We start from the raw sequence: 4952 nt of genomic DNA on the forward strand, positions 1-4952 counted from the left end.
ACCTTACAACTTCATAATTATAATCTTACAGGACCAATTTTTCCCCCGGAGTGTATATCTGTGATCACATTGTGGTACTAGAGACTTTGAGGGATGATGAGGCTACTACTGAAGTAGTGTGTCAGTTATTAGCCCTGCCCAGAACACTACAGTTCTGCTCCACAAGGATATATAATAACTGATTGATGTGTCCACTTGATACAAGGAAATGGAAACTGAACAGCCAGAGGAAACCTTCCCCAACACCAAAAACAATGGTGAATTTGGTAAGTGCTCCACAGCAGATATAGAAGAGAAGCAAGCATTTAAAAGATCTAGAAATACTGATGAGATGGTTGAATTACGAATTCTACTTCAGATAAGAATGCTGGGGTAGTAATTGGGAAAGGAGGCGAGAATATTAAGGCTCTCCAGACAGTCTAAAATGCCAAGTGTTTTGGTCCCAGACAGTAGTGGCCCCGAGCACATATTGAGTATCAGTGTTGATATTGAAACAATTGGAGAAATTCTGAAGAAAATCATCTTTACCTGGGAAGAGGGCCCAATGTTGCCATCACCCACTGCAACCAGCCAGCTGCCGCTCGAGTCTGATGTGGTGGAATGCTTAAATTACCAACACTATAAAGAAAGTGACTTTTGCAAGTTGAAACTTGATTCATGAGTCAGGCAGGAGAAATTGTTGAGATCCAAGGCACTAAAATTGAAGAACTTTGAGAGAACACCAAGACAACAATCAAGCTTTTCCAGGAATGCTGCCATCATTCCACTGACAGAGTTGTTCCTACTGGAGGAAATCCTGATAGGATGTTAGAGTGCGGTAAAGATCATCCTTGATCTTGTATGTGAGTCTCCCATCAAAGGACATGCACAACCTTATGATCCCAATTTTTATGATGAAACATGATTATGGTGGTTTTACAATGATGTTCCATGACCACCATGGACATCTGGTGGGATTTCTCGGGCAAGGAAGAGGTGGTTTTGACAGACTTCAACCTGGTAGGGGTGGGCATCCCATGCCTTCCTCTAGAAGAGATTATGAGGAAATGAGCCTTCATCAAGGACAATCTCTTCCTCCTGGTCAAGGTGGCCAGGGTCTAGCGGAACTCAAAATTTGCCTCTTTCTCCACCAGCACCAGCACCACCACCTAGAAGAGGAGATCTAAGTTAAGGATTTTTTTTTGATAGTACTGGGGATTGAACCTAGAGCCTACACACATGGTAGGTGAGTCCCATACCACTGAGCTACACCCCCAGCCCTAGAGGAGACAATCTAATGACTTAAAACAGAAGAGGAAGACCTGGAGACCTCTATGGTGGCGTGGTTGGTTTCAGTGCTAATGAAACTTGTGACTCTGCAGTAGATACATGGAGCCCATCAAAATGGCAGATGGCTTATGAACCACAAGTTTGCTCTGGCTATGATTATTCCTATGTAGGGAGTCGTGGCTCATATGATGACCTTGGTGGACCTATTATTACAACACAAGTAACTGTTCCCAAAGATTTGGCTGGATCTATTATTGGCAAAAGTGGTCAGGGAATTAAGCAAATGTTTCATGAGTTGGGAGCTTCCATCAAAATTGATGATGATCCTTTAGAAGGATTCAAAGATCAGATCATCACCATGACAGGAACACAGGACCAGATACAGAATGCACAGTATTTGCTGCTGAACAGTGTGAAGCAACCCGAAGGAGTCCTGCATCTTTTTTTTTTTTTCCCCCTCAATCTGCTTTTCTTTAAAAAGCCAACATTCCTCTGCTTCATAGGTGTTCTGCATTTGAGGTGTAGTGAAATCTTCTCTGTTCACCAGATGTAATGTTTTAGTTCCTTACAAATGGGGGTAGGAGAGCAGATGTACAAAAACTAACATTGAAATTTTGAAACAGTAAGAGTGAGACTCTGAAGTTTCCATTTCATACCATCCTCCAGGATGATAAATAGTGAACCAATAGTTGTCCACATGATCCAGCCTGGCATTTTTTCACCTCATCCAAGATGCCTGTGGGGCCCAGATTCCATAGGTTACTGCTGCAGGGACATTCTGTTTGATCTTAAATTTTATATTATGGAAAATTTTATTTGTTCAAAGTTCAAGTGACCAGATATATAATGAGCCCCCTTAACTCAACTTCACCAGTTACTGGTGTTCCACCTATACTTTCTGTATCATTTCCAGCTGTATGTATTTCTCTTAGTCTAAGTCTTCCAAACACTATCACAGTTCAAAATAGGAAGAAGAGGGAAAGGAAAAAGAATCTCCTATCCTATGCCTGAGAGATCTAGAGCCAGTAATTAGAATGAAAAATTTCCCACTTTTTTATTGCATTATAGTACATAATGGGGGGATTTGTTGTTACATATCATATATGCACACAATATAGTGATAAATTTTGGTCAATATCATTCCCCAGTATTTCTCCTTTTCCTTTATCCTCCCTGCCCCTGTTCCCTTTCCTTTGGGGAGAATAATCAAGACTACAGATTAGTAAAAGGACATAAGTAATTTAAATTTGGCACTATGGAAATTGATATGGAGTTTCCTCAAAAGACTAGGAATAGAATTTCCATATAGTTGAGCTGTACCACTCCTGGGTATTTATCCCAAAGAATTAAAGTTTTCATACTATAGAGATATATGCATACCCATGTTCACAGTAGCACAATAACCTAATCATGAAACCAGCTTAAGAGTCCATCAACAGATGAATGGATAAAAAGAATGTGGTATATATACACTATGAAGTTGTTTTCAGCCATGAAGAATAATGAAATTACATCATTTGCTGGTAAACAGAGGAGCTGAAAAACAGCATGCTAAGTGAAATGAGCCAAACTCAGAGTCAAGGGTCATACATTTGCTCTCATATGTGGAAGCTACAGAGAAAAAAATGGAAAAAGATGGGGGAGGGTGCTCATGAAAATAGAAGGGAAACCAGTAAATAATAGGAAGGGGAGCAGGGGAAGAAAGTAGGAGAGGGAAAGAGAAGGCATCAGGGAATAAACTTGACCAAATTATACTGCTATATTGTGTGCATTTACAAATATTTAACAATGAAATGCATTGTTACATATAAATATAATGTGTCGATAAGAAGAAAAAAATACAGTCTGCTTGAGCACTGGCTGGTTGGTGAAGGCAACAAAAATTGATGATTGAAGGAAATTGAGTAGAGAAATTTTTACCATCCACTTGGATTTAGTTCTGTAGGTAAGAAAAAAATGGTTCTTTAGTGTAGCAAGTGATTTTGCTACCTTGAACTGTTCATCTGGTTGTCTTAAAGGCTAATTCCTAGGGTTACTGTGTACACCCACATCTTAAGAAGGAAATAAACTAATATTGTGTCAAACATTGCAATGGAAAACATGAATATTTTTCAAAAGTCTAGATTACAGGGACCAAGACAACTAGTTCAAGCTGGGTGTGGTGGCACACACCTGCTCTGGAGGCTGAGGCAGGAGCATCTCCAGTTCAAAGCCAACTTCAGCAACTTAGTGAGGTCCTAAGGAACTTAGTGAGACCCTGTCTCTAAATAAAATATTAAAAAGTGTTGGGGATGTGGCTCAGTGATTAAGCACCCGTGGGCTCAGTCCCTGGTACAAAAAAAAAAGGATAACTAGATCAGGAAACAAAACAAAATTCTACCCCTCTCTAATGACCAAGAGATGCTGCTGCAATGCCAGGTTCCTAGGAACAGTGTTTGGACCATTTCCTTAACAGTTTTCACTTAGAGACCAAGGAGAGGGGGTGAGCCCCGCCTACTCACTGTTAGAGTCCTCATTCAATGCTAAGTGCTGAAATGCTTCTGTAGACCAGCCTTTCTCAGCAGAGCTTGCTACAATACATAAAGGAAGGAAATGAGAACAAGGGAAGACAGTCTGCGGCTCTGTAAAATATCCTAGAATATAGAGTACAAGTCCCATTCAGGGGAAAACACTATCCCGTGAAAACTTGTGATTTGCTTGGGAAGGAATCTGCCTGAGACTGCCTTGCAGAGATTCATGGTACACAACTGTCCTGGGGGCTATTCCTTGGCCTTTGTCAATAATTATTTGGCAGGAGATGGATTTGAGATAATGTGGAATTTTAATATACATTTGATATAAGGAGTTTTAGTAAAATAGATGTACATACTTAACTATTTTACTTCAGTCAACTGGTTTATAGGATTTTTTTCATATTTTAGCAGACTGCATTATTATAATAGAAAGTTCACATTTACTAGTATATCTTCAGAATTATTTATAGGACTGAATTCCCTTCAAAGAAAGAGATGGGATTTCAATCAGTGAAACAGATACGGGAACATGACCCACAGCTGCCCCTTCCTGAGTTTTCCCTTTGTGCTCATCTGGGAAACCCTTCCCTCACCCCAGTCTCTGCTGCAACCCTTTCTCCTTCCTCTCTTCCCTTCCAAGACACAGCCCTCCAGGACCACACTGGCTGCTTTCACTCCAGGACTCTCCACTCTGAAATCTGGCTTCCCTCCTGGCCTCCTGAATGAGGTCTCTGCAGATGCTGGCTTTGTCTGTCCTGACACATTTCTAAATAGGAGGAAATCCGTCTTTGAAATGCTTAGTACTTTTCTTCCCCGCAAGACATCAGGGGTCTGTGCCTTCTACTTCCTACCCCCTGCCTACATCTTTAACTGGGTCAATTTCAATCTATACTTTACAGTGGCTAACAACCCTGCTCACCCTTGAAAAAAAAGTTTACCTTTTAAACTTAAGTCCCCCTCATTATACAGTGGATTGTTCCTAGTTTAAATACGCTTTTGCATTACAGAGAAGGGTAGTGAAGAAATATTTGGACCTTGGAATCCAATTTCACAGTTATTAGTAAGACCTGCAGCCTGTGCCCTTGTGTGCATGTACAAACATCTGTGCAACTCATGCTTACAGACTGACTTGGGCCGCTTCCAGCCCTAGGCATGACATGGATTCTCTGA

General features: G+C 40.8%; 1 pseudogene; it reads left to right on the forward strand.

The window, feature by feature from the left end:
• The first annotated feature begins 208 nt into the window (after positions 1 to 208).
• Positions 209 to 4707, forward strand: LOC124985791 (heterogeneous nuclear ribonucleoprotein K-like; annotated as a pseudogene).
• The last annotated feature ends 245 nt before the right edge of the window (positions 4708 to 4952 follow it).

The sequence above is a fragment of the Sciurus carolinensis genome, chromosome 5 (genome assembly GCF_902686445.1).
Source record: "Sciurus carolinensis chromosome 5, mSciCar1.2, whole genome shotgun sequence".
Classification (NCBI taxonomy): Eukaryota; Metazoa; Chordata; class Mammalia; order Rodentia; family Sciuridae; genus Sciurus; species Sciurus carolinensis.